The sequence below is a fragment of the Sus scrofa genome, chromosome 5 (assembly GCF_054392235.1).
Source record: "Sus scrofa isolate SSC_HxYL_T2T_F1_AM1 chromosome 5, Sscrofa_HxYL_maternal_Yorkshire_Landrace_v2.0, whole genome shotgun sequence".
NCBI classification, from domain to species: domain Eukaryota; kingdom Metazoa; phylum Chordata; class Mammalia; order Artiodactyla; family Suidae; genus Sus; species Sus scrofa.
Genome location: NC_139387.1, coordinates 41347026 through 41371429, shown reverse-complemented (window position 1 = coordinate 41371429; position 24404 = coordinate 41347026). Strand labels below are relative to the sequence as shown.

Sequence of the window (24404 nt, the reverse complement as noted above, 5' to 3'; positions counted from 1 at the left end):
AACTTAAGTCTAATGACTATAATATGTTTAATTATTTCAATTTTTAAAATCCATTTAGTTATGTATTTTGTTTCAACCTTAATATGTCTAGGCCCAAAGTCTTTTATCGCCCCCAAATCTGCCTCCCCCACCTCTGTCCCCAGCAAAGTCCATTAACAACTCCCAGGAAATAAAAATAGAATCTGGGTAATAAAATTAAAGTCTAACCTTTTTCTTTTCCTCTATGCTTCCTCTAGGTGCACTTCTCATGCAGGGGCTTGCCCCTGGCAATTCAGAGCAGAGTTTCTAGCGCCAAAAGGGCTCTGAATGAATGCGCTTCAGCTGGGCACGCCTGCGCAGAAGCTCCATTCGCGCCCAGGAAATTAAAGATGGTGGTGGTGGCTGTGTGCAGTCCGGGAGTGCGGCGTGTGGAAGCCACGTGAGGTGAGCAGCATAGTTGCACTGGATTGGGAAACTCCACTCCCTCCCACCTGTCAAGAACCCTGTAAAGCAGCCCTTTGGGGAGCGGAAGTGGACTAGAGCAGGAGCTGGTATCTCTGCATTCTCTGGTCAAAGAATCAAGCTTTTCCTTTGCTCCTGAACCAAGCTCAGTGTGTTGGCAACAAGGACAGTAGCGGGAGGACAGTTTTGAGGACTCAGGAGGGTAGGTAACACCTCCTGAATCTTTTTTCCTCAGTAAATATCAGTGTATATTTACGTGAGCTCTGGCTGAATTGCCTGCTAGATGGAGCAATCTGAGGTACTTCTCTCCTCTGACTTTGGAAGGTACGACCCACCTACTCTTCCCACACAAGGAGCTTTTCTAAAGATGCAGCCTTGAGAGAGTAAGGTGGTGTTGAGATCATTTGGACTGAATAGTGATTGAGACCCAATTAAAGCCTCTATATAAACTCAAGATTCTGGCTGGCAGGTGCCGAGAATTACTTGTGGTATGACTGGACGAGACGTCTGTTACATAAATTCCCTTGCTTATTTTTTTATTAAATTTTTTTCAAGACACAGAGCCATTCCATCACCACAAGGCTTTCTCTTGTGGCCCTTTTGGAACATCACCCATGTCCCCTCCCTCCCATTCCTACTTTTACTGAGCCTTACCAGTGGGGCGGACCCCACAGCAGGGGCGTTTTCTTGCCCATGCTGCTTGCTCGGATAGGAAGAGCCCAGGTTCAGCTTCAGCAAAGCAGAGTGGGAAGCTTATTTGTCGATCATGGGTTGAGGGAGGGAGAACTTATGCTCTAAAGACCCCTTCTGCTAGAGGGAGGGAAGCAGGAAACTTTTAAGGGATAAGAGGACTGTGGGGCCATCAGAATTCAAGGAAAAGGAAGCAATCTCCAGAAACAGCTGGAGCATGAGCAGTCTTTCAGGTTCCCTTGCACGTGGCACTAATTGTGCCAAGCAAAATACAAGACCTTCTTTTGACAGAAATTCTAGCATGATAATGAAACAAAGGCAAATTTCAGACACTTTGGGTCTCATCTGTGCAGGTTCTGCCTTCATGATCAGGCTGGATGTGGCTTAGGGTACTTGACTGTCCCTATCTTAGGACTTTCTGGCTCAGGCTAGTTCTGCTGCCTGTGTGGTGCCTGCCTTAGTGTTAGTTTCTGTTAAGCAAGCACAGCTGTGGGTTTGGACTAATGGATTGTTGCATTTTTTATTTTTAAAGGAATGTATGTTAGCCTCTGTACAGCTGTGAATTCCTTCCCAGTGACACTACTTTCACCCAGGCAACTATTAATCTATTCTCTAGTTCCATAACTTTATTTCAAAAGTACTTTATAAATGGAATCATACAATGTGTAGTCATTAGGATTTACTTTTTTTTCATTCAATGTAATTTACTGGAGATTTCTCTAAGTTGTAATGTAGCAAGTTTGTTCCTTTTTTATTGTTGAGTAATATTCCATAGTACCATATATTTGCTTAATCATTCACGCATTGAAGGGTATCAGGGTTGTTTTCAGTTTTCAATTATTAGGAGCAGAGCTTCTGTGAATACATGTATATAAGTTTTTATGTGATACATTTTCATTACTGTGAGAGAAATGAATACCCAAGAGTGCCATTTATGATTGGCATGGTGGTTGTATATTTGGTTTTATAAGAAACTGACAAACTGTTTCCAAGGTAGCTGAACCTGTAACATTTTCACCAGTAGTGTATGTGTGACCTATTTGGTGCCTCACTATTTTTTATTTCACCTATTTTAATAAGTGTGTAGGGATATGTCATTGTGGTTTTAATTTGCATTTACCTAATGGCTAATGTTGTACTTTTTTGCTCTCTGTATATCCTTTTTTGGTGAAATGTTTATACACATTTCTTTCCCATTTTATAATTGGATTGCTTCCTTTTTGTTTTTTGTTTTTTCTTACTGTTGAGCTCTGAGAGTTCCTTTTATCTTTGAATTACAGGTTTTTTTGACAGCTATGTGGTTTCCAAATACTGTATCCAAGTTTGCAGCTTATCTTTTCATCCTGTTAATAGGGGCTTTCATAAAACAACATTTTAAAACTTTTTCCCCAGCTTTATTGAGATATAAGTAATATAGCACATTGATAATTGTAAGGTGTACAACATGATTTTTTAATACATATATTGGGAATTTTTTTTAAACTTTGATGAGGTTCAATTTATCAGTTTTTTTTTGTTTGTTTGTTTTTCGTTTTTTTTTTTTTCTTTTTTTTTTTTCCTTAATGGAGCATGCTTTTTGGTTTATGTCTAAGAGCTCATTGCTTAACCTCTGGTCATAAGGGCTATTGTCTAGATTTTTATAGTATTGCATTTTGTATTTATGTCTATGGTACAATTTGAGTTAAACTTTGTATATACTGGGAGGTTTAGGTTGAGATTCATTTCGGGTATATGGATATCTAATTGATTCAAGACCATTTGTTAATCATACTGTTCTTTCTCGGTTGAATTGCCCGTGCAACCTTTGCAAAAATCATGTGGCCATTTTTTTGGTGTGGGATCTAGTTCTGCATTCTCTGGTTTTAGTGATGTAGCTGTCTGTAATCTACCCTTTCATCAATACTACAGCCTTTATTATTGTAGCTATATAGTGAATCATAAAATTGATAATTCCCTCAGTTTATTCTACTTTTTCAAAATTGATTTATATATCCTAGGTCCTTTGCTTTTCCAAATAAATTTAGAATCAACTTTTCAGTATCTACAAACAAAAATCTTGGGAGGTTCTGGTGTGTCACAGTGGGTTAAGGATCTGGTGTTGCTGCAGCAGTGGTGCAGGCTGCAACTGCTGCATGAGTTCAGTCCCTGGCCAGGGAACTTCCTTGTGCCACAGGTGCAGCTGGAAAAAAAAGTCTTGTTGCAATTTTAACTGAAATTTTATTAAATCTCTAGATTAGTTTTGAAGAAAATTGCCATTTTTAATACATTTATAAGCTAGTTTATTTACCAACTAAATGTTTTGGAATTTATATAAGAATAAATATACTAAACAATATCAGTTGTCACTTTCTTATTAAACTTCCCACCTACCAATCCAGAATGGTCTGCTTCTTTCTTCAATCCCTCTGTTTTTTCATGTATGGGGCCAGTTTCAAATTTTCACCAGATAAACACCTATGGTGGTGAACCAGCACTTCCCCTTTCCTCTCTAGTGATTTTTCCATCTCAAAGTAGATTTGAGATACCCCTTCCTCTTCCAGTTACACCAAGATTTGATCTGCCCCTTCCTCTTCCAGTTATTCTTCGATCTCATCTGCTACTATTTTTTTCTTTTCTAATTCCACACAGCAAAATTGGCTTAAGGAAAAAATAAAATACTGAGATTATTTAATTTTTAGTAATTTAATAAGTACTAAAAACTTATTTTATGTATGAATACTTAACTATTTTTTGATAATGTGGATTCCTCAGTGTTTTCTTACAAGAAATGTCAGCATATAGTTGTTCTCCTTTTTGTCTGTGAGATGCTGGATATATATCTTCCCATCTGAGTAAATTCAGTTTTTAATAATAGCCCTTTGTCCCATTTCTGACCTGCTTTTAATTTTTAATTTTGACATTTTTTCAGAAGCTTAATATTTTAAATGAAACATTACAAATATTTTTTCTATTGTGTAAACTTTAATGTTAAAAAATTACTTCAAGTAGATCATGAAATCTATTTTTGTTGTCAATAAAATTTATGTCACTTTTAGAAAAGTGTTTCACCATTATCATCTTTTTTTTGCCTATGTACTGTAAGGTATGAACCTGAATGTGTGTCTTTTCAATTTATAATCAGTATTGTCACCGCTTTCATTTAACCTAATTCATTATATTGGTGTGTTAAATGTGTATGACTGTGTGAAGTTGCCTGCATATTATAAAGTTGTTTTTTTAACTATTAGCGTATATTGCAATTGGCTTTAAATAAGTACATATTCTCCTTAATATCAAACAAATATAATTATCTTGTTAAAACTAAGGTTTTAATATTTGGTAGAGGACAATCAGTATATCATTTTGAAATATTGTTTTATTGTTCCCATACATTTTCTTTTCTGGGTAAATCTATGCTCCTGCTGAAATTTTGATTGAAATTGCTTAATATTGAAATTTTAATTTGAAAATTAATCTGTACAGAATTTTCAGATATGTGCTATTAAGTTTTTCAAACAATAATCATCAATGACTCATTATTCAAGTTTACATTTTTAAAATTTAGTGACTCTGAAAACTAAATTTTTTAGTTTTGGCCAAAAAAATGGGATTTATTACTGTCATAATTTTATTGTATTTGCAATCACAATTGAAGTTTAGGGCTTATTCTTTTATTTATTCAGAAATGTCTATGTATTTATCCAGTGAATATTTATTTTTCTCAAATGATTAGTTCTTAATTTTGAGGATATAGTATTCAACTTGGGAGAGATGAAAGAACCAATGAATAAAAACCATAGTATTAGAGAATAATAGTGGTAGCAAGAAAATTAAGGAGGAAAAAAGAGGAATGATTCCAGGTAGGGATGTTTTGAATATAATGATCAAAGAAAGACTCTCAGAGATTTTCATACTTTGCATTTTATTTTATTTGGAAATGTTTATGGTTTTTAATCTCTTTTTTTTTCTAGTTAGCTCTCATTCTACTCTTAAACTGTCTTTTATATCATTGTTAATTCGTCTCAACATTGTTCAAACACTGGATAAAGCTTGGGTGTTTTTTGGTTTGATTTTGTTGTTGTTGTTTTTGTTTTTATAATTCTGGGTTATGATTATCATCTTCCTGTTTGGTTAATATGCTGATATAGCAAATGGATCTTCATCCTACTTCAGCTACCTGCAGCTCTTTTACATGACCCTGATTATTTCAACCTAATTAGTGTGATTTATTAATAGTTAATTTACCACCTCTCCCTAAAGTGAGGCGGGATTTTTAAATTATTATACTGCTCTTTTTTCTAAACTTCTACTTTTGACCATTTTTCTTAAAATATTTATCCCTTTGTTTCATCGAAGTTGAGCTGAAATGATAATTATTTTAATAAGATCTACTAAAGATAATTTAGGTATTTGCTAGACATGCTTTTGAGCATTCTATATATATTTTAAATAACTTAATCCATGAGGTAGATTAATGGATAGCATCATTACCCCAGGTTTACACATGAGGAACTCAGTCACAGAAAAGTGTAGTGACGCAGCTCTTGCCTGACTATGAATCTCACATGCTAAATGAAGCATTGACACCTGAGGGCATAATTTTTAGTTCCATTCTATATTTACTTAAATAGCCTATTTGAAAATATAGTATTTTTAGGACTTCTGATTTAAAATTGAGTCTGGAAACAAGATCCTTAATGATCTATTTTAACATTCATTTAAATAACCATGAATATAGAGTGAAAGTAGGGAAAGAAAAATAAAATAATGAATGAAATGAGTTCAGAAATAATAAAAATGAGAAAGGAAGAATCCAAGAACATATCTGATGACTCTGAAACCAACCAAACTATATTAAAAACAATCTACACATTTTGCTTTTTTATGTTATTGGATTTCACCTCATAAAATGAATGCCCCTAAAAATATGTTTAAGAAGGTAAGGAGAGGGAGTTCCCCCATCGTGGCGCAGTGGTTAACGAATCCAACTAGGAACCATGAGGTTGCAGGTTTGATCCCTGGCCTTGTTCAGTGGGTTAAGTATCCCGTGTTGCTGTGGCGTAGGCTGGCGGCTACAGCTCCAATTAGACCCCTAGCCTGGGAACTTCCATGTGCCAGGGGAAGTGGACCTAGAAAAGGCAAAAAGACAAAAAAAAAAAAAAAAAAAAAAAAAAGGTAAAGAGAGGAATAAAGACTCTACACATCCCTAACATAAAAATTAATTGCTTAAAACAACCAGAAATTTAGGTGGCTATTCTCTCCTGTGTGATTGCAACTTTTTGGCCCACATAAAGCCTTCCTCTCTTCCCTGTCTTTCCATATCCATTTAGGCTTTTAATTCCCTGAAAACACTGGTAGGAAGTGGAAGTAGATAGGACGACTGGCATTAGCATGTTACATCCTGGGAAACATTCCAAGTAGATTGCATGTTTCAGGAAGACAAACATTTTGTCTGCTTTGTTTTCTGATAAATTTGTATTATTTAGCATATGGAAGACACTAAAATTTTGAATAAAGGGTTTAAAGTGGTATAAGTGATGTTGGAATCAGGTCAGCTGTAAAAACTGGAGATTTCAGTATTTGTGTGTTCTATGATGGGATGTTAAGCCAATAGCAGTAGAAGCCTTCACTCTTGAACTGCAGAAGAGGAGAACAATCTGGGAGCCAATATCCAACAACTCTCTGTATTTATTTAGATGCTTGAAACAATTTGAACTTCACTTCAGCAATCACCCATTTCCACAGACCAGCAATAGCTAGTGAACCAATCAAGGACAAGGAAAGAATGAAAAAAGCTAGATGCAGTAAACAAACAAACTGGAAAAATAATGAAAAGAGAAATCCATATTGAAACCTCAGAAAATGCATACTGAGTTCCATAAATTTAAAGAAAATATTCATATTTTTAAAATAAAAACATTTGTCCTCTCTGAAATAGAAGCAGAAAATGATGAGAATCACTGTAAACCAACTATAATGGAAAAAATAAAGATAAAAAAATTATAATCACAGTCAAAATTAGAAGGAAAAACAACAGGAAACTAAAAATGCAATTGCAAAATTAAAACCCTTTTAGAAGTAGTAAAGCATTGAATTGGAAAAGTGTCAATTTGATTTAGTGGTAGGGAAAGAATCTTCCAGAACTCATTAAAATATAAAAATAAAAATAATTCATAAAAAGAAAACAAAATAACAGATTTAGAGACTATGAAATTGAGGATACTCACCAGAGTTATTTATATGTGATCTCTAGTTTAGGGAGCTGATTTTGCTGCATATTATTTGCTGACCCTCAAGTTAGTTCATTTCCTCATGGTGTCAGTAGACTGCTGTGATCTTTTCTTTGCTAGAGTTGATTGAATACGTGTGTGTGTGTGTGTGTGTGTGTGTGTGTGTGTGTACGTGCGCACAAGTATGCTTATGGGGGTGTTTATGAGCATGTACTACTTCTGAGAGTTCCAGCTGAAAATTGAAGTTTTAATTTACTTCTCCTTAAGGATCAGGCTTTGTACTTATTGAAGTCAACTTTTAAATTAATTCCTTGTTTTGTCTAGAACAATTCATGTAGAAAGGTGCTGTAAATTCAGACCTTATCTAACACCTTTTCATACAACAGACCAAGGCTAGTTGATAGCATTAATCTAATATCCATTACAGGGTGAGCTCTCAATTTTCTATGATGGTCATATATTTTATTTATAATGAGAATTTAATAAGAAATATTATTTTAAATATGTAGACTCATCTCTGATTTTATAAATAGTTTACAAAAACATAGTAAAAAAGATAGTTATTTCTGGTGATATGATTATAAATCATCTAGTGATTTATTTATGCTTTTCTCCATCTTTCATTTTCAACAAGTATCATTTAATAAATAGGAAAGCTATTATTTTAAATGCATATTATTATGCTTTTATCAGCAATTGCAAATCTATACATACACTTCAATGAAATTTTGAAAATTGCATCGAGTTGATTCATGCAACAGTTATTTATTGAGGTTACTAAGTGACTATCACTGTGATGGTAGCTGAGATACAGAGGTAAAGAGGAGAAATAAGATCCCTATTCTCATAAGATTCCACCAATATTTGGGTAAAAAGACTATTTGTTTATGCAAATAAATATTCTACTTCTAAAATAGAGAATACAGTGCAATTTAGGGGTATAAAATAGGCCTAACTAACTTGACCTAAGATTCATTGATACTTCCTTTTAGATGTCCTTTAAACTGACACTTGATGTATAAGTAGGTGTCTCCTGGGAAAAGTCAAGTGGCCTGATTTTATTCTCAAATAGTTATTTTATTTTTTTAAATGTCTTTAAGTTTCTATGTCCCAATCTGTAAATATACCAAAGCATTAAATTTAATCTAACTACTGCACAAAATTGCCATGAGAATAAAATCAGTATTTTAGTCTGTGCAGGCTGCTATAACAAAACACACAGATTGGGTGGTTTAAATGACAGAAATGTATTTATCATAGGTCTGGAGGCTGGCAAGTCCAAGATCATGATTCTGGCAGAGTTCCTTCACTGGTGAAAACACTTTTCATGGCTTTTGAATGGCTGCCTTCTCACTGATGTCTCTTTTTCTTCTTATTCCTATCAGGTTAGGGATCCATCCTTATAACCTCTTTTAACCTTAATTACACTTCCTTAAAGGTCTTATCTCCAATACAGTCCCATGGAGGGTTAGGACCCCAAAATATGAATTTTGGAGACATATAATTCAGTCCACAGTGATCAGATTTTCTTTTAACTAGTGGGTTGAAAAGTTACAAGATTTTCAAGAGTATTAGCTACTATTCTAGCTGTTGATAGCTAGGATAACACCAGTGAGTGTGTTATTATATATGGCCAGAACAATGTGTGTGAAAGCCCTGAGGTGGAAAGAAGTTTGACCAGTGTAGTTGGCCAGTAGTGAAAACTAGTATGTTGATTATGAGAACAGCAAGGCAAGTTTCTAATTTTGTAAATATCTTTATACATATATGAATGCTATAGGTGCATAGGCACATATAAAATGTTACAAATATTTATGAAGAATATAGACAAACTTAAAAAGAAAATACAGTCAAATATACATGTGAAATATTTGATACTATTTTAAACATGAAAATGGCACTTAAAATATTAATCATTGTTTTTCTTGGAAAGAATAATTATAATATTTTATTTTTTCAATCAAAAGTGTACATCTCCAGTATGGTTTATCATTGCATATTGATTATAGTTCCCTGTGCCATCCAGGAACAATAAACCATACTGGAAAAGAATATGTAAAAGAAAACATATATGTGTAACTGAATCTTTTCAGCAGGAATTAATGACATTGTAAATTAACTATATTTCAATAAAAATTTTAAAAATTAAAAAGTATACATCTCCAAATATTAATAATATATGATTTCCTTAAATTTATAAGTTTTTAATAATGTTTATATGTAATATTTCTAAGCAGAAAAATGATACAAATTTGGTATGTAAAGATAGAAAGTTTAGGTTGAATGATGAACTGCTCTATTCAGTAACCATGAATGTTATAATTAATAATGTATTATATTACTAAGTATCATACACATTGTATATCTCTCCTGATTTTATGGTCATAGTGAGACTAAAGAAGTTAAAAAGTAGAGCAAAAAACAATAACTCAAAAAAATTTTAAATTCTGATATTTATATTTTCTACTCTGATTCTATTATTACAATCCTGAAATTATGATTGTCTCACAATGGTAGAGTAAAACAAAACCTCTTTACATCTTTTAAATAGGGCAGAAATTGTATTTAATCTTATATATAAAAATGTGGAAATAAAGCTCATGGTTTAAAATAAAAAGAACTGTAGTTGATTCTAAATATTCTAATAGGTAGGTATGGGATTTTTACCAGGTTAACTAAGCCTCATTTTCATTATTAGTGAATAAATGAGAAAATAAGCACTATTCTACCTACTGCATGTGGGTTTTGTGTGGAAGATGTAAAATAATGTGAAAGTTACTTGAAAATTACATTTTAAGAAAATCTAAAAATCTTTGTTTTGATAATGAAATTAAAGATCACAGGAAAGCAAATAAAAAAGTAGATTTATATTGAAAATGTGAAACAAATAATTAAGCAGTGTATGAGGAAAGCCAAATACTAAATGAACTAATTTTCTTTTCTTTAGGGTTATCTAATATCTCATACTGATGTAGGCCTAATAATCACTAACAAAATTAGTTAACATTCTCCCTAATGTCTTGAAACACAGGCCATTTGATCATTAGTAGATTTTAAATTATTTTTACTGTGGCACAGTGTGTTATCGACATAACTTGCCCGTGAATAAACTAGATTTACTCAGTTTAGATCTAAATCACACCCATATTTATTCATAATTAAAATACTCAATTTAATTAATAATATGCTAAGTATATGCAAATATAATGTGTACACTTGGGACAATTATAGTGGATGTAACAGATGAAAAGAATGGTTTAAAAGAATATTTAAAAGAATATTTAAGTAACATTTATCTCTGAGTCTCTTGACAGTGAACAAAACTGGAAAATTAATTAGCATCAGGCATCTTCTGTTGTCAATGAAAATTGTGTGTGGCTCTAAACTAATTGCTTCAAGTCTCTCATAACTATACAATGTTCTGCTAGACTTTAAAATTATATGTGTAAACTCTTGAATTTCTCTTTCTACTAAGTGTGATTAAGACTGACAAGAAGTTCTCTTTGAGAACTCACATTGGGACAGATCAATAGTGTTTTACACTTAGTGCTGGCTTTTCTTGCCCTTCATCTTAGTTTCTTGGTTAACCTTTCGGGCCCAACCTAGCCCAAAACTTCTTCAGAGGCTCTGGAATGACTTTAGCAGGAGACCATTTATCTTCTGTATCCTATTTCAGAACTTAATAGCCCTAATACTTTTGAGGGGCCTGAAGTAGATTTTTAATTTGTTCATGGTCAATCAGGCACAGATCTGTATACATGGCTCATTTTCTGCATAATGAACAATATCAGATTAAGATATCTAAATGCCGTCAGGACTGAAAATTATAGATCCTTGTTTTGTGTGACATTAGAAAATAAACACTAACCTCCAAAATGAATTTGAAGAAATACCACATCATATCTCTCATGTGATACTCAGCATGTTTTGAAATATCAACTATTAAATTCTTTAAGATGTTTCTAATTTTTATGCTAATTCTTGACTGGCACACAAGTAAATGCTTATTATAACAGGTAAATCTTCATGGGTTATGTTAAAACTTATAATTGTATCTCTGTTAATTCCACCATGGATTTCTCACTCTATCAACATACACATTCAAGCAATGTATCCTTATGACGTGACAATAACTAATTTGAAAAAAAAAAAGAGTTTTGAACAGAATTTGGAGAATCTATCTGCAGTAAATGAATATGTTTTTTCCCATAAAAAAATCTTTTAAGATAGGCATTTGACTGAAACATCATTGTCAAAGTATTTAATTATGTCCTTTTTGCAATGTACTAATCATTCATTTAGTACACTTTAATGTAATGATGAGATTTCTGAATTTGATTTCCTTAAATTTTCCCCACTATATGTAGTAAAATTTATTTCTTTTGTCACTTTTTTTCTGGAAATGAAAAAGTTAAAAAAAATTTACCTATTTTTTTGTTGCTTACAATTCTATTATGTTCTTGATATCAATGGGGAAAGGCACAATAGACTGTGACTTACATTACTTTCTTAACTATAAAACTGACAAATTGGAGTTCCTGTCATGGCTCAGTGGAAATGAATCTGACTAGGAACCATGAGGTTGCAGGTTCGATCCCTGGCCTTGCTTAGTGGGTTAAGGATCCAGTGTTGCTGTGAGCTGTGGTGTAGGTCACAGATGCAGCTCGGATTCCACGTTGCTGTGGCTGTGGTGTAGGCCAGCAGCTACAACTCGGATTCAACCTCTAGCCTGGGAACCTCCATATGCCTCAGGTATGGCCCTAAAAAGACAAAAAAAAAAAAAAAAAAAAAAAAAAAAAAAATCCTGAGAAATCATTTAATAATAGTAAAAGTAAGATTTCCTGCTTTCAACACTTTAATGTTTTATTCAGGTTAGATTTTAGCTAATTAGTTATGTGCATCTGGTTGAAACATGCTTTTATCTTCCTTTTCTCTGTGCTACTTTGCATAGAATTTATCCAAAACATTTTAATACCATGGAAATATTACATAGCTAGTGCATTGAGTTCATTAAATGGATACTGAGAAATATGTGCTATTTCTTTCAATCCGTTCATTTTTTAACCAAAGATAAAAGGGAAAAAAAATGGCCTGCAGAATACTGTCCTGTAACTTATAAATTAAGAATAAATCTAGACAGACTCAAAAACTTATACTTTCCCAAATTATGAATCCATTATTCAGCAAATATCTCTAATATTAAGAGCAAACTACTTAATTTATCTTTTGGAAGCCATAACACTAGAATATTAATTATGGGAAGTTCCCATTGTGGCTCAGTGGATTAAGAACTTGACTGGTATACATGAGGATTCTGATTTGATCCCTGGCCTAGCTCAGTGGGTTAAGGATATGGCACTGCTGTGTGCTGTAGGCCAGCAACGACAGCTCTGATTCAACTCCTAGCCTAGGAACTTCCATATGCCCTGGGTGTGACCCTAAAAAGACAAAAAAAAAAAAAAAAATGTATATGAAAAGGCTAACATCTTTTTTTAAGGAATGGGAAAAACACAGCTAACACTTATCTACTTTAAACACCTCATTTTACTGATTTCATAATTATGCTTATATTTCTCGAGCTCCTCCTATATGCTAGTCATGATACTATATAAAAAAGTGATCAATTTTTTAATGTTCATAGCAATTTGATAGCAGTGTTACTAGTTAATTATATTCCTTATTATACCCATGAAGTGACTGACACTTATAAAGATAAAATAATTTGTCCAAGATCACTCAAATCAGAACTAAGTTGGGTAGACTATTCTAGAAGACCCTTTGTTAAATTCTGAATATACCTGAATCATTATTAATACTAAACATAATTTCCTGGGAGTTGAAGAAAGAGATAATAAAATTGGTATGTTATTATAAAAGCTATCTTTCCAGAAAGATATACTCATTTATTCAAAATATTAGCCACTAGCTACACGTGCCTATTGAACACTTGGCTTTGAATATGGTTTAAATGCTTTAAGTTAATACTTGAAGTTGAGATGTGCTTCAAATGTAAATAAACATTGAATTTCAAATACAGCATGAAAAAAAGTAAAGTGTGTCAGCAATATTTAAAAACTAATTACACATTGAAATAAAAAGATTTTGGAAATACTGGCTTAAATAAAATGTATTAGTAAAATTAATTTAGTTAATATACTAGATATTTTGGTGTCTGATTTTTACCATTGAGTTGGTTCATATATCTTATCTCTGCATATACTTTTGCATTCTTATGTACATTTTGGTTTGTTTCAAAAGTCTTAAATTTTTAAACAGCAGAAAATATGCCTTCTATTTAATTTTTAATAGTTCATCTGCTGGCCTGCAATACTAAAGCAGTCTGGCATATGGCTTTGTGATAAAGTAGCTCTAGGTGGTAGTCACTTCTCTCCTTCCTGGGTGGTGGTAATCTATGACTATATTTGGGTAATCCTCCATTTTCTAAACAGTCATATTCAACCAGTCATAACCCTATTTTCCTCAAGAGTGATTTGTTTATTTATGAGCCAATGATGCAGTGCAAATCAGAAAGTTTTTCTGAGAGCAAGTCTGCTGAGGTGACTGAGATTTTTTTTTAAATACATAAGAGATTACTATGGTGGGGAAATGTGTAATTTTTCTTTATTGATTAGATACTTTGCTTGGAAATGATGCCTGGGACTGTGCCATTCACTCTTATGCATCACAATGAGGATAGCTAAATTGACACAGTAAGGATGGAAGGAACCAGGGTTTCTCATGTCATTTCTTCTTTCTTCATTCATTCATTTATTTTTTATTTATATTAATTCATTTATATTTTATTTTCATTTTTATTTTTCTTTATTCTTTATAGATCTATATGTTGTCATGTATTTCCAAAATAAAGATGAAAACAGCAGTTTAGATGGTGATCAATATTAGCTAAAAATAATAGGATTTGGATATACTATAAATTGTTATTTAAAAAGTGTAACATTATCTTATGCATAGATTTTCATTAACCATAACAATGAGATATTTTATAATTTTATTATAAACATGCTTCAACTCCTGACAGTGTGCAGATTTCAATTGCATCTAATATCATCTTGCCTATATATGTTTCCTTGTGTATTTTCATGGTAATTATGTGTGTTATATTTTTATTTTACTTCTCTGTCATTCATTTTAATTTTTTTCTTTATTATAGAGGTGCTTTTTTATATCTAGGCTTTTAATTTACCTAAATAGTTATTTAAAAAACACATATCTGAATGTTTAAAAATAAATATATTTTTCCCTAAATACAATGTAGATTCTAGAGTTGAAGGATTATTGGTGACATTTACTCTAAATTCCTCATCTTATATTAAGTAAATTGTCACAAAGACTGTAGAGCAAATGGTAGCAATGTTAGGATAACAAACAAACAAATAAAAAAACCCAGCTACTGATATGCCCAGTTTAAAATTTTCTCATAAAATAATGACCAAATCTCAGCTATCCTTCACTTTTGTATTTTCTAGACCATCACAAATTCTAACATATGCACCCACATTATGGTATTCATAACCTCCATAATCATTAGTCTATCTGCTTCATGTAAGTCATTCAAGGACTCTCATAATCTGAACCCTTTTAATAATTCTAGCACTAATTTTCCAAAAATTTTTTTGGAAAAAAAAAATTGCACTCCCTAGATTCTGTACTTTTGTAAGATTCAATGGATTCTGTACTTTTGTAAGATTCAATGGATGTTAGCTGTCACCCCATGGCCTGTCACCTTGGTGTATATGTGTATGATAACAATCTGTGTATTGTAACAATTCCCAATCCTGCCTCTTCACAGTTACGCCTTTTTCATTTTCCATACTCATATGCAACATTAACTCCTTTACAAGTCCTTCCATTAAATGATATGACCAGATAGTTTTTTCCTTTTATTTTGATCCAGAGCACTCTCTACTACCCAAATGCACTTATGTTGAAGGGAGAGTTCATAAATAGCTATTTAATTAGTTTTTATTATCTTTAGGGAGAGAAATTGACATTTAAACATTTTAGATATTCTTATTTCTAGTAGCATAATCATCCTGGAAAGAATTATTTAAATAATAGCTTTTAGTTATGCATATGTGAAAAATGTAAAACTCCACTGAAAAGCCATTAAGTCAGAAGTTTTATATTAGATCCTGTTCTTACAAACCAGTGTACCATGTTATGTACCATAACGTAAGCATGGTTAAAAGTTTTGATATCACACTTGCTTTAGTGCCTCCATTATTCTGGAGGAAGGCTGTAATGGGATGTTTTTGGCTTGGTAAAACCTATTCTCTATTCTCTGTCATTCTTGGGGAACTTTAAGACTACCAGGATGAGGTGGCCCAGTCTGAATGAGATACAGTGAATTCCCTGGGAAGAAAAATTTTAAGACTTCTACCACACCACTTTTGAGATTCAATTTCATTGAAACACATCTGGTGTATTGATATGGTATGCAGCAATGAACCATGATGATAAATATAGGGCCAGGAGATTCTAAAGGGGAATTTACCACAAAAGAGGAAGGGTTCTAGACTGGTATCATACTGGTATCATTGCCAAGAGCCAGCCATTCTGGTATTATAAGTAAGTATATTTTAAGGAGCATGGTGGAGTATATCAAAATGTAAACACTGAGAAAGTTGTTTCTCTAAAGTAAGACATTTTGGGACTTCAGATCAGTTTGGTTAAAGTGCAAATAGCAGCTGAACACTCTTAGAGGATCCATCAAATTAAAATATCCGTATATGGCAATTTTAATAAGATTAATTATTCTAATACAGGAGCATGGAATATCTTTCCATTTCCTTTAATCCTCTTTAATTTCCTTGATTACTGTTTTATACTTCTCAGCATATAAGTCTTTCACCTCCTTGGCCAGGTTTATTCCTAGGTATTTAATTTGTTGAGGTGTAATTTTAAAAGGTATTATTTTCGATATTCCTTTTCTAATATTTCATTACTAGTATATAGAAATACAACTGAGTTCTGAATGTTAATCTTGTATCCTGCTACTTTACTGTATTTGTTGATCAGTTTGAGTAGTTTTTGTATGGAGTCCTTAGAGTTTTCTATATATACTATGATGTCATCTGCACAGAGCGACAATTTTACCTCTTCTTTTCCAATTCGGATACATTTTATTTCTTTTGTTTGTCTGATTGCTGAGGCTAGGACTTCCAATACTATGTTGAATAACAGTGGTGAGAGTGGGCATCCTTGTCTTGTTCCAGATTTTAGCAGGAAGGCTTTCAGCTTTTATCTGTTGAGTGTTACATTGGCTGTGGTTTTGACATAATGGTTGTGATTATATTAAGGTTTGTCCCCTCTATATCCGTGTTGGTAAGAGCTTTTATCATGAATGCATGTTGGATTTTGTCAAATGCTTTTTCTGCATCTATCGAGATGATCATGTGGTTTTGACTTTTCTTTTGTTAATGTGGTGTATGACATTGATTGATTTGCATATGTTGAACCATCCTTGTGAACCTGGGATGAATCCCATTTGATCATGGTATATGATCTTTTTTATATGTTGTTGGATTTGGCTGGCTACAGTTTTGTTGAGAACTTTTGCATCTATATTCATCAAAGATATTGGTCTATAATTTATTTTTTGGTAGTATCTATGTCTGGTTTTGGTATTAGGGTGATGGTGGCTTAATAAAATATCTTTGGGCATGTTCTTTCTCCTTCAACCTTTTGGAAAAGTTTAGTAAAGATGAGTAAAAATTCTTTATATGTTTGGTAGAGAGTGTGTTACTGGTACAAAGCAGACATACAGACCATTGAAACAGAATAAAGAACCCAGAAATAAACCCAGACTCCTCTGGTCAATTAATCTTTGACAAAGGAGACAAGAATATGAAATGGAAAAAAGACCCGTCTCTTCAGAAAGTTGTGCTGGGAAAACTGGAGAACTGCATGTAAATCAGTGAAACTGGAACACACCCTTACACCACGCACAAAAATAAACTCAAAATGACTTAAAGGCTTAAACATACAACACCATCAAATTCCTAGAACATAGGCAAAACATTCTCTGACATCAACTGTACAGATATTTTCTTAGGTTACTCTACCAAGGCCACAGAAATAAAAACAAAAAATAAATCAATGGGGGAGTTCCCATTTTGGTGCAGCAGAAATTAATTCACCTAGTATCCATGAGGATGTGAGTTTGATCCCTGGCCTCTCTCAGTGGGTTGGGGATCCAGCATTGCTGTGAGCTGTGGTGTAGGTCACAGATATGGTTTGGATCCCAAGTTTATGTGGCAGTGATGTAGACCAGCAGTTACAGCTCCAATTCCACCCTAGCCTGGGAACTTCCATATACCGTGAGGGAAGCCCTAAAAATAAAATAAACCAACAGGGTCTAATCAAACTTAGAAGTTTTTGCACAGCAAAGGAAACCATAAAAAACAGAGACAACCAGAGTTCCTGTTGTGATGCAGTAAAAACGAATCCGACTAAGGACCATGAGGTTGCGGGTTCGATCCCTGGTCTCGCTCAGTGGGTGAAGGATCCAGCGTTGCTGTGAGCTGTGGTGTAGGTTGCAAACATGGCTTGGATCTGGCATTGCTGTGGCTCAAGCCTAGGATGGCAGCAACAGCTCCTATCCGACCTCTAGCCCAGGAACCTCCATATGCCATGGGTACGGCCCTAAAAAGACAAAAGACAAAAAGACAAAAAAAAAAAAATAGTGACAACCTATGGAATGAGAGAAAATTGTTGCAAATGATGCAACTGACGAACAACTAGTAAAACTCAACAGTGAAGAAGAAAAAAAAAAAGACAATTGAAAAATGGGCAGAAGACCTAAATAGACATTTCTCCAAAGACATGCAGATGGCCAACAGACACATGAAAAAATTCTCAAAATCCCTAATTATTAGAGAAATGCAAATCAAAGCTACACTGGTGTATAACCTCACACCAGTCAGAATGGCTATAATTAATAAGTCTACAAATAAGAAATACTGTAGAGGGTGTGGAGAAAAGGGAACCCTCCTATACTGTTGGTGGGAATGTAAACTGGTACAACCAGTTGGAAAATAGTATGGAGGTACCTCAGAAAACTAAATATAGAATTACCATATGATCCAGCAATCCCACTTCTAGGCATATATCTAGACAAAATTTTCATTCAAAAAGATACATGCACCCCTGTGTTCATAGCATCACTATTCACAATAGCAAAGACATGGAAACAACATAAATGTCCATCAACAGATGAATGGATTAAGATGTGGTATATATGTACAATGGAATATTACGTGGCCATAAAAAAGAACAAAATAATGCCATTTGTAGCAACATGGATGGAACTAGAGATTCTCATACTAATTTAAATAAGTCAGAAAGAGAAAGACAAATACTATATGATTTCACTTATATGTGGAATCTAGAATATGGCACAAATGAATCTATCTACAGAAAAGAAACAAACTCATGGACATTGAGATCAGACTTGTGGCACCAAAAGGGGAGGAGAAGAGATGGACTGGGAGTTTGGCATTTAAATGTAAACTATTGCATTTGGAATTGATAAGCAATGACATCCTTCCATATAGCACAGGGAACTATAACAGTCACTTGTGATGGAACATGATGGAAGATTATGAGAAAAAAATATATACATATGTATAACTGGGCCTCTTTGCTGAACAGTAGAAATTGACAGAACATTGAATTTAAGTATAACAAAAGTTTTAAAAAATTCCATATATGAATGCTAAATATATTTTGTAATGATTTGAAGTGAGAACAATCAGAATTGATTCTTTAAATGGCACATATATAAGCACTCAGATATAAAGAATTATCTGAGTTTTAAGTCTCTGGTTTGGGTGAAAATGACAGCAGTGTACAACCTTGGAATATCAAGGGGGTGATTTCAGCAGCATGGTTTGGGAAAGCAGATAATCAGAATCGGCTCTTAATTTCATGACTTTATCCATGTGGAAGAGTGAGAGAAAAAAATGATGCCCTTGCCATAGGTGATATCAAGGATCACAGTTATACTGATGTAAAAACCGATTTCTTTTTTTTTAAACTTAGACATGTAAACATTGTTTAATAATTTGAATTATTAAATTTTGAAATACATTGTGTATTTCCTTTCTCTACCATAGTGAATAAAGTTCATCTTTGCCTTATCAGTTGTTGTCTGGTACCTCTACAGAATCTAAATATGAGTAGATACTGAATAAAAATTTGTGAAAACACCGAATGAATAGTATAATATATTTTCTGGAATCTATCATGCCTTATATTTTTAAAGAAGACTACAAATAAATTATAGCTTTGATGGAAAAAAACTAAATACTCCCACATAAAATATGTTCATAAATCATAAAACATATAGTCAAATAAGGAAAATGTCATTGACAATTAAGAAAATATGCTAAGTAATTTGGATAAACTAAAAGTTTATGGCATGTGGAATAAATGACACATAAATGCAAGTCTGGTAACTTGTGTTTCAGAACTGAAATATAGTACATCACTTATAAGTTTGATAAATGTTTACAATCCCATTTGCATCATATTGTTTCAATTTATAAACTAGATAAAGAAAAGTGTGACTCAGGGGCCTATTTTATGAAGACTGTACACTTCTCTAGGTCTGTATGGAAGTGAAAATATGGTCTATTTTGGTTGGGTAGTTTCTGAATCCCCCAATTGTTTCATTGAACAGACGGATTTTGTTATCAAAATAAATTTATATTTATTTTTTTAAATATAAGAGGTGGTTTAAAATTTATACTCAGAGACCTGAACCAAAACCTTCTGAGCTGGAGATGTTTTTTTTCTCTTCAATTTTGTGAAGCAGAAAGACCCTCTTCTCTTCATCTTGCAAAAATACCATGCAGAAATAATTAAAGCCCAAGTGCTGGAGCACCTCATGGCATGTACTCATGACATTATATCATCTGCCTGCATGATTTGCTAAGAAAATATCATTGTCTACCATGGAACAAAAAGACAAGTTAGACAAAGCACATGCTTTCAAGAAGTATAACAAACTAAATATTAAAAAGAAATGTTGTTTTGGAGTTCCCATTGTGGCTCCATGGGTTATGAACCTGACCAGTATCCATGAGGATGCGAGTTCCATCCCTGGCCTTGCTCAATGGGTTAAGGATCCCACATTGCTGTGAGCTGTGGTGTAGGTTGCAGACACAATTTGGATCCCATATTGCTGTGGCTGTAGCGTAGGCTGGCAATTGCAGTTCAGATTCAAACGCTGGCCTGGGAACTTCCATATGCCACACGTGCGGCCCTAAAAAGTAAAAAATAAAATAAATGTTTTGATGAAGTGTTATCAATAAGGTCATGGAATATGAGTTTTTATATTGTCATTCCCTCACAAAACATTGACTTTGAGTACCACCCACAAACAAGAATACCTTTGTGGAATTCTGGGGTTCAACACATAGATGGGAAAAAAATCAGAATACACACATTGAGGAGGATAACAATAATTTACTTTATCCCTTTCATCCCTTCCCTATAGCCGCATAGGTCAATGTCAAGATATCAACTTCTCCTGTGATTCTCCCTGGGAGAAAGTGAGAGAGTAGTGAGAACTCTGCTTCTCCAGACATGTGGGATGCTGGCCAAGAAGTTTATTCTTTCCTCACCAAGAATAATGAGGCAAGCCATGACTAGCATGGCTGTGGATTGAGAGAGACTGAAATAATCAGGCTTAGAATGCATCTTAGAACTGTGGCTCATACTATATCCTTCATGGACTCAATCAAGTAGTCTGGTCACGAACTGCTTGGGACATCTTTCCTCTGGACCCTCCAAGCTAGGCTGCAGGAACCCTAAGTGCTCTGAGTATTACATACTGCCTCCCACCCATGGAAGACTTCCATGCACTACTATGGATAGTGAGTGTGAGTATTTGGCAATGGCTCATGAACATGTGCTGAGAGATAGCCCACTCTGTTGAACTGGGAGAAGACACACAAAATTGAGAATTTCAGGGCATTACCCTAAGGAAAAACAGAATCTTGTGAACCTAGTCTGGCCTTGGGAGAGGGAAAGAAAGCATGCAATCTTAAGAATTCTCTCACAAGAGGGAATAAATATTGTAGGGTGGGTGGATCCATGGAAAAGTCCTGAGAGATAGTCAGAATCTAGCTTGCTGGTTAAGGTAATTTCTCTCTCAAAGAGAGTCAGTAAAGACTAGAAGAGATAGCTATTTCTTTAAAATTGAAGATAGAAACCTAAGACTGCAAGGAGCATGAAAAATCAAGAAGATATGATATCATTAAGGGAATAGAAAAATTTTCCAGTAATGGATCTCAATGAAATGGAGATGTACAAATTGCCTGACAAATAATTCAAAGTCATTGTTTTAAGGAAGCTCAGCAAGAACAGATATTGCAAATAAATCACAAAAACAAAACAAGAACAAAATAAAAAGTTCAACAAATAGAAATCATTAAAAGAACCAAATCCTGAAGTTGAAGAATGCAATGAGTAAAATGAAAAAAATGAAAAACATTAACGGCAGACTTGATCAAGCAGTAGAAAGAATCTGTAAACACAAATATGGATCATTTGAAATTATAAAATCAGAATAAAGAAAAGAATGCCCATTTAACCATGTCTATTCAACATACCACAGGATTCTTGATCTTTCTCTTTCTGTCTCAGTCACACACATACACATCTTCATTACTTTTAATATTCAGAATCTACTTACCCAAAGATAAGCCATTTTAGTAACATCCAATGCCAATGGTACACCCAAAATAATGAGGATCCATCTCACATAGCATGTATTTATTAAAAGGTAACTATCATCTCATACAATGATAGTCACTGTGGAACACAGCAATAGAAGTTATCTGAATATTCACACAAGTTATTCAAAATGTAGTTAGACAAAGAAAGGATAACTGTATATTATTACTATTATACCTGATGGAAAATGATTCAACCAGATTTTAATTTTTTTTCTTTTTCTAGTATTGTATGACCATTCTTCTGAACTCTATCCCTTAACAGGCCTTGGGAAATATTTAGTGTTGCTAGGGGTTGTCATAGGCACAAAGAGTGGGGTATATAATAGGGACAAACAGAGATTCTATATAACTATTAGAGTATGAGATAGTTCTAAACAGAAAAATACGAAATGACCCAAAATGCCAATATAGCCCAGAAAGAAAAAATAGAAACAATGGAGACTTTTTCTCTCATATATATATATTACATATATATATATGAGAGAGAAATTTTATAATATATAAAACAATTTTATAACATTTATTGCCATCTAAAATATATATGAATTATATATGCTATAAGCATTTTACGATTATATTTTATAGTAAATATAATCTTGGAAAATTTAATTTATAAATATAAATATAAATATGATGGGACAACAAAGAATTACCAGATATTAGAAAAATCAGTACAAAAATTTTAATTTATCAGGAAGAATAAGCAGACTGCAGAAGAAATTCAAAGGGGCGCATATAATTTTTTTAAGAAATTAAAAAAAACATTCTAATTAGTAAAATTAAAGGGATGTAAGAAGATAAGATTTCTGATAGACAAGAACACTTATAAGAGATAAAAATTTATAAAAATTTCCTTTGAGTTAAATATATGACATTATCTTTCAAAATTAAGAGTACAAACTAAGAGATTCACAGTATGAGGGAAATCTGAGAAACATATTGTATTCCATATCAGAGTACCAACAAAACACTAATAGCCATCTAGAATAAGAAAATGAAAACAGTTCTGAGAGGGAAGTTTATAGCAATACAGTCTTATTTCAGGAAAGAAGGAAAAGCTCAAATAATCTAACACCTGAAAGAACTAGAGAAGGAAAAACAAAGCCAAAATTAACTGGAGGAAAGAAACCATAAAGATCAGAGCAGAAATAAATGAAATGGAGACAACAGAAACAATAGGGATGATCAATTAAACCAAAAGTTGGTTTTTGAAAAGATCAACAAATTAATAAAACTTTAGCCAAACTCATCAATAGAAAAAGGGAGAGCTCAGAGTTCCCATCGTGGCTCAGTGGTTAACGAATCCGACTAGGAACCATGAGGTTGCGGGTTCGATCCCTGCCCTTGCTCAGTGGGTTAACGATCTGGCATTGCTGTGAGCTGTGGTGTAGGTCGCAGACGCGGCTCGGATCCCGTGTTGCTGTGGCTCTGGCATAGGCTGGCAGCTACAGCTCTGATTAGACCCCTAGCCTGGGAACCTCCTTATGCCACGGGAGCGGCCCAAGAAATGGCAAAAAGACAAAAAAAAAAAAAAAATAGAGCTCAAATCAATAAAATTAGAAATGAAAAAGGAGAAATTACAACTTATTTCACAGAAATACAAAGGTCATAAGAAACTACTAAAAGCAACTATATGCCAGTAAAATGGACAACGTAGGTGAAGTGGATAGATTCTTACAAAGGTACAACCTAACCTACCAAGACTGATCCAGGAAGAAATTAAAAATATGAACAGCCCAATCACAAATACTGAAATTGAATATGTGATTTAAAAACTTCCAGAAAACAAAAAGTCCAGCACCTGATGGCTACACATGTGAATTTAGCAAATATTCAGAGAAGAGTTAATACATATTCTTCTTCCAAAAAAAAAATAGCTGACAAAGAACACTCTCAAGCTCATTCATTGAGGCTGCCATCACGCTGATACCAAAACCACCCAAGGATACCACAAAAAAAGAAATTTATGGACCAGTATCACTTATGAACATAGAAGCAAAAATACTAGCAAACTGAATCCAAATATATATTAAAAGGGTACCATGATCAGATGGGTTTTTTCCCAGTGATGCAAAGATCCTTCAATATCTGTAAATAAATCAGTGTGATACACCAAATCAACAAACTGAAAAAACCATATGATCATGTCAATGATGCAGAAAACGATTTTGACAAAATTCAACAATTGTTTCTGATAAAATTCTCCAGAGAGTGAACATAGAGGTAACCTACCTCAATATAAATAAAAGCCATATATGACAAACCCACAGCTAACATTATTCTCATTTGGTAAAAATCT

The 24404-nt window shown here is 33.4% G+C and overlaps 1 long non-coding RNA gene across 2 annotated transcripts in view; it reads left to right on the top strand.

Moving 5' to 3' along the window:
- The first annotated feature begins 346 nt into the window (after positions 1–346).
- The window catches only part of LOC146403338 (uncharacterized), a 497194-nt gene continuing 473136 nt past the window's right edge, over positions 347–24404 (top strand). The window contains exon 1 of one of the 2 annotated variants that reach the window (XR_014803646.1): positions 347–423. This is a non-coding gene — a long non-coding RNA (uncharacterized LOC146403338). Of the gene's footprint in view, positions 644–24404 lie in introns of both variants that reach the window. The other variant, XR_014803647.1, reaches the window with a different exon arrangement.